Here is a 14335-nt window from a genome sequence, read left to right as displayed (position 1 = left end):
CTACAGCGTCTAATACTTCAGTTTCATCCATTGCACCCAAATAAAAACTGCAGTGTTTACAAATATGAGGCAGGAAGAGCTAAATAATTTTATCGCTGCATCTAAACCAACAACATGTTTATTAGAACCTATACCCATTAAATTACTGAAAGAGTTATTACCTGTAGCCGAAGAACCGCTTCTCAATATTAATCCCAAAACCATTCAAGCTGGAGGTTATAAATCCTCTTATTAAGAAACCACAACTAGATCCTAGTGAAGTGGCAAATTATAGCCCATTACAAATCTTCAATTTATGTCAAAAATTTTAGATAATGTTGTCTGCTCAATTGTGCTCTTCCTGCAAAAAAAAAAAAAAAAAAAAAGATCTGTATGAAGATTTTTAGTCAGGTTTCAGGCCCCACCATAGGACAAAAACTGCACTTGTTAAAAGTAAAAATGACTTGCTTCTTGCGTCAGATCAAGGCTGCTAGTTTCACTTGATCTAAGTGCTGCATTCGACACCATAGATCATGACATACTCATAGATCGATTTCAAAACTATACAAGTATTCAAGGGGCAGGCTCTAAGATGTTTTAGATCCTACCTCTCCAATCACTACCACTTTGTTTATTTAAATGGGGAGTCATCTCATTTATCACCAATAAAATATGGAGTGCCACAAGGATCTGTCCTAGGACCTCTGCTATTTTCAATATAGATGTTGCCCCTTTGTAATATTATTAGAAAATATGGGATTAGTTTCCACTGTTATGCTGTTGATACTTAGCTATATAGCTCAATGAGATCAGATAAAACTTCTTAATTATCTAAGCTAACAGAGTGTGTTAAAAATGTAAACGACTGGATGACCAATAATTTTATCCTATTAAATTCAGATATTACTTATTGGACCAAAAAAACACTACACAGAATCTCGTAGATTAAAGTTTGCAACTAGATGGATGTACTGTTACTTCCTCTACAGTCAAAAATCTGGGTGTTATATTAGACAGCAAATTGTCTTTTGAAAACCATATTTCCCATGTTACAAAAACAGCATTCTTCCATCTTAGAAACATTGCCAAGCTACGAAACATGTTATCTGTTTCTGATGCAGAAAAGCTAGTTCATGCATTCATGACCTCTAGACTGGACTATTGTAATGCACTTCTAGGTGGTTGCCCTGCATCTTCAATAAACAAGCTACAGATAATTCACAATGCAGCGGCTAGAGTTCTTACCAAGTTATTGGCTCCCAAACTCTGGAATAGCCTTCCTGATAATGTTCGGGGTTCAGACACACTCTCTCTGTTTAAATCTAGATTAAAAAACACATATCTTTCGCCAAGCATTCAAATAATGCATCTCATAATCTGTGACTGCAGATGTATCTGATCAAATGCTCAATATTATTATTTACTGTAGCTTGAGTTAAACAAATTTTACTTGGTTGGATCAGTAGCTATGCTAATTATGTATCTATTTGTGTGTGGCGCCGAGACAGGATGGCTGCCTCCGTGACGTGCTCCGCATATGTTTTTGTGTTTTTGTTAGTTTGTCCTGTCTTTAGTTATATTCCTGCCATCAGTTTCACCAGGGATGAACTGCTGAACATTCGGCAGAACGCACCACAAGATGTTTTTCTGGGTTTCAATTATTCAGACGTTTTAGTGAACATTGTTATCGGAGGAGCAGCGGCGCTGATCAAACGCTTCAGGACGCGCAGGCGGGGGAAGCGAGCGGGAGCGCTCGTCAGACTCAGGAAGCGCGGATTTCGAACGCCGTTGCCTAGCGGCGGGACATGCTTTTACATCAATGAACGGTGGTGTACAGATGTAACTGTGTTAAAGAAGATGTGCTGCTCGAAACAATCTCGAAACACTCTTCATTAACTGCAAGCCGTTCTATTCGCCGCGGGAGTTTCACTCGTTCATTCTGGTCAGTGTTTACATTCCTCCGCAAGCGCATGTGAGCTCAGCTTTACAGAAACTCACTGATCAGATCACAGAGACAGAACAACATCACCCGGACTCTGTTTTAATCATTCTCGGGGACTTTAATAAAGCCAATCTCTCCCGTGAACTGCCAAAATACAGACAGCATGTTACTTGTCCCACAAGAGACAGTAATATATTGGATCACTGTTACACCACAATAAAGGATGCATTTCACTCTGTTCCACGAGCAGCTTTGGGACGTTCTGATCACCTTCTGGTTCATCTTATACCCTCCTACAGGCAGAAACTAAAATCAGCTAAACCTGTATCAAGGACTGTAAAAAAGACAGTTTCTGTGAGGATATGTGTATTCCTACAAAGACTCAACTAATTTACAATAATGACAAACCGTGGTTCACTGCAAAACTCAGACAGCTCGCCAGGCCAAAGAAGATGCTTACGTGAAGGGGGACAATGTCTTGTATAAACAGGCTAAATACACACTGGAAAAGTGGATCAAAGAGGAACTATTCTGAAAAAATAAGGACTCAGTTCACTTCCAACGACTCAGCATCAGTGTGGAAAAGTCTTAAGAAGATCACCAATTACAAGACACCACCCCCCAGCACTGTGGAGAATCAACGACTGGCAGACGATCTGAACGAGTTTTACTGCAGGTTTGAAAGAACACCCATCACCTGCCCTGAACGCCTCCCCAAACAACCATTCACACCCTTCACAACTCCTGCATCCAGCCCTGAATGCCTCTACAAACAAACATTCAAACCATTAACAGCTCCTGCAACCCATCCTGAACACCTCTCCAATCAAGCACTCTCACCATTCTCACCTCCTGCTTCCCCCCTCTCCCCCACACTTGCAATTCAGATCAGCGAGGATGCGGTGCGCCAGGTCTTCTGGAAGCAGAAAAGGAAAAAAGCACCAGGCCCAGATTGTGTTACACCAGCATGTCTGAAATCCTGTGCTGACCAGCTAGCCCCCATCTTCACACAGATCTTCAACAGATCGCTGGAGCTGTGCGAAGTCCCTTCATGCTTCAAACGCTCCACCATCATCCCCATCCCTAAGAAAACCAAAATTACAGGACTAAATGACTACAGGCCTGTGGCTCTAACGTCTGTAGTCATGAAGTCATTTGAAAAACTGGTGCTGGGCCACCTGAAGGACATCACTGGGCCCTTGCTGGATCCTCTTCAGTTTGCCTACAGAGCAAACAGGTCTGTGGACGATGCAGTAAACATCGGACTGCATTATGTTCTGCAACACCTAGACAGACCGGGGACTTATGTGAGGATCCTGTTTGTGGACTTCAGCTCGGCCTTCAACACGATCATCCCAAACCTCCTCCTGCCCAAACTAAATCAGCTCTCCGTGCCCACCTCCATCTGTCAGTGGATCAACAGCTTCCTGACAGACAGGCAGCAGCTGGTGAGGCTGGGAAAATACACATCCAGCACCCGTACAATCAGCACCGGAGCTCCCCAGGGCTGTGTTCTCTCCCCACTGCTCTTCTCCCTGTACACTAATAATTGCACATCTAAGGACCCCTCTGTCAAGCTCCTGAAGTTTGCAGATGACACCACACTCATCGGCCTCATTCAGGACGGTGACGAGTCTGCTTACAGACAGGAGGTAAAAGAGCTGGCTGTCTGGTGCAGTCTCAACAACCTGGAGCTTAACACGCTCAAAACAGTGGAGATGATCGTGGACTTCAGGAGAAACCCCCCTGCACTCCCCCACTCACCATCATGAACAGCCCTGTGACTGCAGTGGAGTCATTCAGATTCCTGGGAACCACCATCTCTCAGGACCTGAAGTGGGACATTTACATTGACTCCATTGTGAAAAAGGCCCAGCAAAGGTTGTACTTCCTTCGCCAGCTGAGGAAGTTTAACCTGCCACAGGAGCTGCTGAAACAGTTCTACTCCACCATCATTGAATCCATCCTCTGCACTTCAGTAACTGTCTGGTTCAGCTCAGCTTCTAAATCTGACCTCAGAAGACTACAGAGAGTAGTCCGGACTGCTGAGCGAATCATCGGTTCAACTCTCCCATCTATTCAAGAACTGTACTTATCCAGAGTGAGAAAAAGGGCTGTCAAAATCACTCTGGACCCCTCACATCCTGCACACTCCCTCTTTGAACTGTTGCCATCTGGTCGACGCTACAGAGCACTGAGCACTAGAACGACCAGACACAGAAACAGTTTCTTCCCTCAGGCAATCCATCTTATGAATAGCTGATAATAACTGTGGAACACACTACACTTTATATTTATATACACATACACTTATTTATCTAACACACATACTTAGTATACACTTAAATTTTGCACATAATACACATGTACATACATAACTGCATTTTGTAATATACCTGCCTACAATTGTCATTTATATATTGTCATTCACTATCTACTTATTTGTATTTTTCATTCTTTTATTATGTGTTTTATGTTCTGTCTCTGTCATTCTGTTGTACTGTGGAGCTTCTGTCACGAAAACAAATTCCTTGTATGTGTAAACATACCTGGCAATAAAGCTCATTCATTCATTCATTCATTTGTTTCTCTGTTTTGCCTAGGATTTACAAATTCAATTTATACCACTGAACAAAAAAGTGGTCAAAAATATTTATGGCATTGTTATAATGGCCTCATGACAGTCAATGTAGAAACCAATCACATGACAGTTTAATGTAATGTTAACCCATAAATCGAAGTAGTTTCTTAAGTTTGATAATTAATCTACTATGTCATGTTTATGACATACGAAAAGTTATGTTGTCTTGGTAATGTCAAGTTGTAATAACAAAGACATCTCAAACAATGTCATCTTTACATTAAAAATGACATAATTGAGTGTAAACACTTAATTAATGACAGTTGTCATAAGCATGCAAAATCTCCTTCATATTTTCCAGTATGTGTTTGTATATTTTTGCTTTGTAAGAAAAGGCTTGGAGTTTAATTTCAAAACAGCAGAGAAATTCTCAAAAATCTTAATTTGTCTTTGAACGCATAATTGTGGATTTGAAATAACTCTATGAAATTATTATTATTTTCTATAAGTTTGAGACAATTTTCATCTCTTGATTCAAAAGCTTGGTTGATTGGTTCAAAACAACCAGGCAGCAGAACTGAGCACCCATGGGTAGACATGCTAGCTTTCAAATCATAATCTTCAGAGGAGTCATGAACCATTGAACAAGCACCAATATGATGAATATCTCAGGACTACTGGATGAATTGGCATGACTTGGGTATAACCAATACAAGATCTGAGAATTACTGTCTTCCCAGTCTGTCATTAGGGCAGGAGTTTCCTCTGGTGGACAGGAGGAGAAGCTGCAGACTAGTAACGTGTTACCAATGGGACTAATGGACCTTTTTCACATTTCCAGGTTTTTCAGCAGAAGTTGTCATAGTTAGGTAAAACTTTTATAACAGTGAATGGGAGACTACCACACACACACACACACACACACACACACACACACACACATATATATATATATATATATATATATATATATATATATATATATATATATATATATATATATATTGCATTCTCATTTGCTCAAATATCAAAGGAAAATCTCACAAAATAGAGACAGTTAATTAGAGAACGATGTCAAATTTACCATAACTCCCACAGAAGCTGTATTAGAAACACCATGTTAGCGCTAGCTAGGTTTTGTTTAGATTTATTTGATGCAAAGGTTATATATGCAAAGTATAGTGTTGTAAATAAACACACACACACCTTCATCATATATATTTAGTGATGACGCATTGAAGCGGATCATCACAGTCTTGTGAAAAGTGTTCATAGGAAATGGTTCTTTATAATGATGGTGCGGTAAATAACTTCTGCTACAGATGTATTGTACAAACAAATGGCAGAATAAAATTCAAAGCAATCGGCTCATTAATATAATCCTCTATGGCTTTACATTACCTGAGAGAGGAACAAATGATATTAGCTGATAAAAATCCAAACTAATTAATCAGTTTGTGTTCAACTTTGCTGGCAAAACAATCTCACTATAACACATTTTATAAGGTGTTGATTTTGTACAGATATATCCAAAAACAGATATATACAATAAAGGCCAAAGCTTGAAGATCCGAAAAGCAGATATACCAAAATATACAAATGAGAGTACAAATTAATATGAATTAACCTCCAATTTGCCAAAACATAAAACAGTTATAAATAGCCATGAGATGTGTTTGTCCTACTTGGCAGTGAATTACATTTCAAAGTAATCAGGCATGACCCCATTATATCCCGCACCACATTTAATATTTCCAAGGGATCTCTCCAATTCATTAATTCACAACCTAAACTTGCCTATTGTCATGTCATGTTGCTGTTATTATGTTTTTATCTGTCTGATTTAACCAGCACAGATTAAGTTTAAAAACCATTTTCTTTTACATATACGTATGTTTTCAATATTTCTAAATGCTTCATAGGCGTAATGGTTTTAATACTGTACAAACCATTTTCAATGGGAAAAAAAGTTAAGATTAAGTATGATTTTAGGAACTAAAATCTAAAGTAATAACAAGATCTTTAATACCTCTTGAGTTATGGCCATACAAACCTTAGGTAAAAACCACAAGAAGTTAATTCCCCATTTTTTAACAGTAAACATTGGCATATGATGCAACAAAGATTTCTAAAGTCAACAGACCTTTCTTTCAGATCTTTCTAAACTAAATTTTACCCTACTTTTATTCAAGTACAAGCTTTATATTTATCCACCACTGCATGTGCTGTGCTAGTAAAGGACGTGGCAAAAATATGTGATGCACAGCAATTAGCAAACTCAAACAAAGTGTTGGCTATACCAATTTTATGTGTGCTACAAATAATTGGGATTCATACATAAAGTTCTTTCCTCAACTCACACTTTGTCTTCTCATTCGCCCTCATTACAACACAACTCTCTGAGCCACACATGCAAAAGACTATAGCCTTCTGTCCAGCCTGTGTCAATGCAGAACCGCTAATGAACTAGTGTTGATAGATGTCTCTTCAAGGGTTAGCCAATCCCATCGTTGCAAAAAGGGAAATTGTATATATATATATATATATATATATATATATATATATATATATATATATATATATATATATATATATATATTTAAGTATCTAAATTATGTTTTGTTACCCCATTGACCAATTATTATTATTATTATTATTATTATTATTATTATTAAAATTATATATAGTTATAAAATAGTGTTATACTTCACTTGTTTCACTTGTTAAATTAAACTAGATGTTAAAAGATGTTTAAAATATATTTAGATAAAAAACAACACTTAGTATTTTATTATTATTATTATTGTTATTATTATTATTATTATTATTATTATTATTATTTGATAATACTTTAATATTATTTATTATTTTATTTAACAATATTAAAAAGAGAGATTGGACAATTTTGTTTTATTTTTTATTTTTATTTTATTTTATCTGATCTATCTCTTCAAATGTGGCCATTCATTGTGGTGCTTTTCCATTATAAATGATTAGACCCCATGGCGAACAAGCTGAACAAGTCAGTAATTAACCTCAAAGGGGATTTCAAAGTCTTCATGTCCTACTGGGAGCAACTAATTATCTTTCATGTTGTACGGTGTAATGATTCCATGCTAAATCCAGCATAGCTACAGACGATGAGAAATAGGATAGGATTAAATTTAATTCGTTTAATTCAAGGTTTATATGCTCTGATAATAAATACTGCTAATGAGAAACATATGTGGTCATTAAGTTCAAGCAGGCAGTACCTTAGATAACAGACAGACTGTTCACATGCTCCAATAGCAATCACATTAGCCGCACTGGCCTTGATAGTGGCTCACCGTCTCGGCAAAACAATTAAAGATGTTACCATTGGCAACGGCTGCATCTGAGAGAGCTGTGGGGGGCTGAGGATGTTGGTGGCGTGTGTGACCGACCCCTGAGATGCTGTTAAACACAGGGCAGGCGAGCAGGAGGCCGGGGGGATTCTAATTAATCGACTTGTTTCAGTGCCACTGCACAGCAAGTATTCACTGTTTAAACAGATGAAAGCCAAAACCCAGTGGCATTGTAATGGTTAACAGTTTACTGGAGCAATAAGGTAATGCTTCAGAATATATTAAAAACTAGACCCACAGGAAAGAAAAATATCTCAGTTGTTTCTCCTAGACAGCAGTAGATGATCAAGGACTTCTGTTTATGTCTTCTTCTTATTGAAGATTTCAGCTGAGAGAACAACTCCATAATGTCGGCGATTTCTTACAAATTTCAGAAGCGATTTCAAGAAAGGCTAAGCTGTGATCAGATTTGGCAAGATAACAATGTCTGGAAAAGAGTGAAAAGCTGGAGATTTCATTGTGAACTCAAATACTTGTCATCAAAATCTGCGAGGGCCAAATGAGAAATGTACATATAGACTCTCACTGTATCAGGTGTCTGCTTTGTTTACTTTCAGTATTTCATATTAGCGATCATATGCATTGTTTGCAATCATTCAGTCATCATACACCATGTCATGTATCGCTGCATAGAAGTAATCTTTAACAATTTCAGTTAAAATCAATGTTTCATCATGTTTCATTTATTTGACAAATAATTTTGCATTGTAGTGTCAGGGGCATCGTTTATGAGGGGGCACAAGTAAGGGGGGGGGGGGGTCTCTCATGCTTGTCATGTGACACACAGCAGCCACAAACTGATATAGGCTTATGTCCCTACTGAACAAAAACAAAACAAAACAGTAACAATAAAACCATCACAGTATTACATTACAAACCATCAACTTTTAACCATTAAAACCCATTAAAAATGGTTTTCTGTAGTTTGTTATGGGACATATTCCATTAGGATTTATTGGTTTTGATAAGCAACCAATAGAAGGCAACCAATTACCAGTAGAGACCAACAGGGCAAAAAGAGGAAACAACTAGAAATCAGTGGTTAAATTCTATTTACAACACTGTTACAGAACAGTTCAACCCAAATATTCACATGTGTACAGCGTATTTTATGGAGGACTGTTTCCTGATCCTGGTTTCCTGAGAGAAGACTACAATGCCTGCTGTTCTGACTCACAGTCTGTAAGTAAGTTTTCAAATTTAAAGAGTTTGAAACTGATGACTCAAATGTGAGTTTTTATCAGTTTAAAGTAGCGCTTGTTGTTTGTAGTTTCTTCGATCACAAATGCAGAAATGGTTTTATGTTTATGCGGAGTTTAATGTGTAAAAGGACAGTATAAGTCATTATAATCAGTCATTATAATAATGATTACGATCATTATAATAGTAATTATCCCCACTGGATGCAACAAATACCTTATTTGTAATGGATTTTATTGGTTTTGTCTCGTCGTGATGAGACAAATGTGTTCCACTGTCATGATGTGAGACAGTGTACAGTGGTCAGTTTGATTATTATAAGGGAACATGGTTCAATCTGTTTATTTTATATATATTTATATACAGTTTATCATTAAACAGGATATTCCTTGAATCATAAATAATCAGGAGAAAACAAATCATAATATATATATACAGTATTGTTTAAAATAATAGCAGTACAATGTGACTAACCAGAATAATCAAGGTTTTTCGTATATTTTTTTATTGCTACGTGGCAAACAAGTTACCAGTAGGTTCAGTAGATTCTCAGAAAACAAATGAGACCCAGCATTCATGATATGCACACTCTTAAGGCTGTGCAATTGGGCAATTAGTTGAATTAGTTGAAAGGGGTGTGTTCAAAAAAATAGCAGTGTGGCATTCAATCACTGAGGTCATCAATTTTGTGAAGAAACAGGTGTGAATCAGGTGGCCCCTATTTAAGGATGAAGCCAACACTTGTTGAACATGCATTTGAAAGCTGAGGAAAATGGGTCGTTCAAGACATTGTTCAGAAGAACAGCGTACTTTGATTAAAAAGTTGATTAGAGAGGGGAAAACCTATAAAGAGGTGCAAAAAATGATAGGCTGTTCAGCTAAAATGATCTCCAATGCCTTAAAATGGAGAGCAAAACCAGAGAGACGTGGAAGAAAACGGAAGACAACCACCAAAATGGATAGAAGAATAACCAGAATGGCAAAGGCTCAGCCAATGATCACCTCCAGGATGATCAAAGACAGTCTGGAGTTACCTGTAAGTACTGTGACAGTTAGAAGACGTCTGTGTGAAGCTAATCTATTTTCAAGAATCCCCCGCAAAGTCCCTCTGTTAAAAAAAAGGCATGTGCAGAAGAGGTTACAATTTGCCAAAGAACAAATCAACTGGCCTAAAGAGAAATGGAGGAACATTTTGTGGACTGATGAGAGTAAAATTGTTCTTTTTGGGTCCAAGGGCCACAGGCAGTTTGTGAGACGACCCCCAAACTCTGAATTCAAGCCACAGTACACAGTGAAGACAGTGAAGCATGGAGGTGCAAGCATCATGATATGGGCATGTTTCTCCTACTATGGTGTTGGGCCTATTTATCGCATACCAGGGATCATGGATCAGTTTGCATATGTTAAAATACTTGAAGAGGTCATGTTGCCCTATGCTGAAGAGGACATGCCCTTGAAATGGTTGTTTCAACAAGACAATGACCCAAAACACACTAGTAAACGGGCAAAGTCTTGGTTCCAAACCAACAAAATTAATGTTATGGAGTGGCCAGCCCAATCTCCAGACCTTAATCCAATTGAGAACTTGTGGGGTGATATCAAAAATGCTGTTTCTGAAGCAAAACCAAGAAATGTGAATGAATTGTGGAATGTTGTTAAAGAATCATGGAGTGGAATAACAGCTGAGAGGTGCCACAAGTTGGTTGACTCCATGCCACACAGATGTCAAGCAGTTTTAAAAAACTGTGGTCATACAACTAAATATTAGTTTAGTGATTCACAGGATTGCTAAATCCCAGAAAAAAAAAATGTTTGTACAAAATAGTTTTGAGTTTGTACAGTCAAAGGTAGACACTGCTATTTTTTTGAACACACCCCTTTCAACTAATTGCCCAATTGCACAGCCTTAAGAGCGTGCATATCATGAATGCTGGGTCTTGTTTGTTTTCTGACAATCTACTGAACCTACTGGTAACTTGTTTGCCACGTAACAATAAAAAATATACTAAAAACCTTGATTATTCTGGTTAGTCACATTGTACTGCTATTATTTTGAACAATACTGTACAGTACAGACCAAAAGTTTGGACACACCTTCTCATTCAAAGAGTTTTCTTTATTTTCATGACTATGAAAATTGTAGATTCACACTGAAGGCATCAAGGGCTGTTTGAGTGATGGGGTGCTGCGCCAGATGACCTGGCCTCCACAGTCACCGGACCTGAACCCAATCGAGATGGTTTAGGGGTGAGCTGGACCGCAGACAGAAGGCAAAAGGGCCAACAAGTGCTAAGCATCTCTCGGGGAACTCCTTCAAGACTGTTGAAGACCATTTCAGGTGACTACCTCATGAAGCTCATCAAGAGAATGCCAAGAGTGTGCAAAGCAGTAATCAAAGCAAAAGGTGGCTACTTTGAAGAACCTACAATATGACATATTTTCAGTTGTTTCACACTTTTTTGTTATGTATATAATTACATATATAATTCCACAAGTTTGGATGCCTTCAGTGTGAATCTACATGTAAAAATCAACCTGTCCTCCAACCAATACGCTCGTACAGGTCGTTTGTCCAAATCCCTGAAATACGACCCATCAGAGCGTATACTACAATTGCGCCCCTATCGGCAAAAGGTCGTTTTCATAATAATGTTTTGTACTCTTTTATTTACACTCTGATTTGTGTTTCGTGTAGATCAGTTAGTAGATTATTGCGTTATACCTTGATATGTAATCATGCTATCATGGGTTCGATCTCATGGAATTGACGTGCACGAAAAATAATTTAGCATGATTTCTGTGAGGATTAGGTTTAGGGGTGGGGTTAGGTGTGGTCATTCGAACGAATAAGCCACCTACAGTAGTAAAATATGTAGGAAATACTGTGAGATCGGTGTTAAACGCCCACACATTGCATTTAAATAAACGTGCGTTTTGATTGGTAATGACGTCATACGTCATTTCAGGACGACAGACGCAACGCGATACTGTCATTATTTTTAAGCCTGCTAGAGGGCGCTTAACTTTAAAACGTAAATATAGGTCGTAATAAATGCTTGCACAAACGACCTATATGGTCTTTTTTGTTGGAGGACAGGCTCCTACTTTAGATTGGGTACTGCCAAAACATGAACAAACAATGAATAGATTGTTTGTTAAGATGTGTAAATAGAGGTCTACACAACAAACAAAGGCCAACAAATGAAGATCATATGAACTGAAAGTTTCCTGACATTTGTAAGCATTTCAATTTACATTAATCATGTTAATCATTAGCTAAGTAACTTTAAGTAAGTAAGTAAACATCAACAAGAACATTATCTAATATTTCTAGCGTGAATATATAAAAACTAATAATATGTTAAGCTCTATATAATATTTGTTAATTATAAATGAAAGTTATGGGTTACCAAACATGTGAAAACACAGCAGTCATGATGCACATTTATGCACAGAATATGTGCTTTTATAAGTACTAATAAACAGATAATATGCTAGTAATATGCATGCTAATAAGCAACTACAGTAGTTAATGGTGAGAACTGGTACCTCTACTAAAGCGTTACCATAAGTATCGTAAACTAACAGATGTAACCTAAATATGATCACTATTAACTTCCCACATGAAGCCTCTCATATGAAGAACATTTTTAGTCCAGTCAATCACAGAGTATCTAATTGTAATCAGCAGCAATCCTATCTGTATTCCAGAAGCAGCCATTCCCCAGCTCCTGTTTCCCTTTCCATGCACTTGTTTTCACTTCTTTGTTTTTCATTATGAATCCAGTTTATGCAGCAAGGCAAAAGCTTAATAGATAGTGGGCTACTTCAAAGCACTCCACCTGAAAGGCCATCATTCACCGCACTGAATTAGCATTAGCGTGAGCGCCTGTGTGATTATGTGACGTGCTCCTCCCCATGCAAACAGAGGAGGTAATGAAGCTCTTCAGCGCTGCACAAATCATTCGCCAGAACGGAGTTGGACGCAAGAAAACATACTTAGCTTGTGATTGATTCATCGATGGAAAACTTAATGCAGAAATAACTAATAGTGTTGTCAACTTGATTAGCCTGATACATTTGCAAATGTTTTTGCCTTTTGGCAAGAAGAGATGCATTTAATGCTTGAATCCACGTGTTTTATTACCGCTGAGATTATGAACATTTGCTAAATAAGCTGGTTTGATATTTTTTGAGCTATATCAGCCTATTTCTATCCAGAAAAAAATTGCATGAATCATATTAATTTTCTCCAAGCAAGAACAAAATAAGGTTATTCATACATTCATTACCAGCAGGGATTTTTTTTTTGGATTATTGCTGGATTCTTCACTGGCCTAAATACTAAACACTGCAACTAGTGTCATTTCTAATTGATTTTAAAGTATTTTGGATTGTATAAAAATCCCATATTGGCTTAGGACCGAAAAAATATCTTGCAGAAATGCTGGTAGATTGTAAACCAAACAGAGCTTTATTCAGATCACCAGGAGCATCCCAGTTAAAATAAGGGTTCACTTAATGCATGCTGAGAGGACATTTAGCTATTATGCCTCCCACAGCTGAGGTGCAGCTTAGACTAGTCTTAAAAGTGAGCAATCTATTTTATTTTATATTTCTGCAATACTGGCCGTGACTGATTCTGTTTAGTAGAGAGGGAATACATACACCCATTTTTCTGCATTGCGTTTTACTCTTCTATTTTGCCTTTATTTCTATGTCCTTCTTAATGTATGCCTTTATTTAATTTTATTTCATTTGGATTAATTTATCTCTAATTTTCTACATTTTGTATTTCTTCATTTTTATTTATATTGTTATTGCATCTTTTCATGGCTAGTATTTTTAAAAAGGACTTTGGGTCATTCTGTGTCAACTCAACCAGACGTCCCTGTCTGGTCTCTCTACCAAAAAAATTGCATAGAGCATTCCTGTCTGTGTCAGTGCCATACATATTCTTTTTTTTTTTTTTTTTTTTTTTCACAAGTTTGCATTCCTGTAACTCAAGAAGTCTTAAAATTCTGGTTCTTAATAAACTTTTCATTTGTAATCTTCATCTTCAAGACCATTAAATTGTTAAGTCCCAGAGATATGTAGGGACCAACAAACCTCTTGAATTTTACCCATTTTCAGTGGATGAAAACCAAATGTTAGTCAATTTGCAAACAGCTGATATTTTTTGTATGTAAAGTACAAAGTATGAAGAACAAATAATATTGAAATTTTTATTATTTATTGTTTCCTTCT

Source organism: Carassius gibelio, chromosome A19 (assembly GCF_023724105.1).
Source record: "Carassius gibelio isolate Cgi1373 ecotype wild population from Czech Republic chromosome A19, carGib1.2-hapl.c, whole genome shotgun sequence".
NCBI classification, from domain to species: Eukaryota; Metazoa; Chordata; class Actinopteri; order Cypriniformes; family Cyprinidae; genus Carassius; species Carassius gibelio.
Note: the sequence above shows the minus strand (reverse complement) of the source record.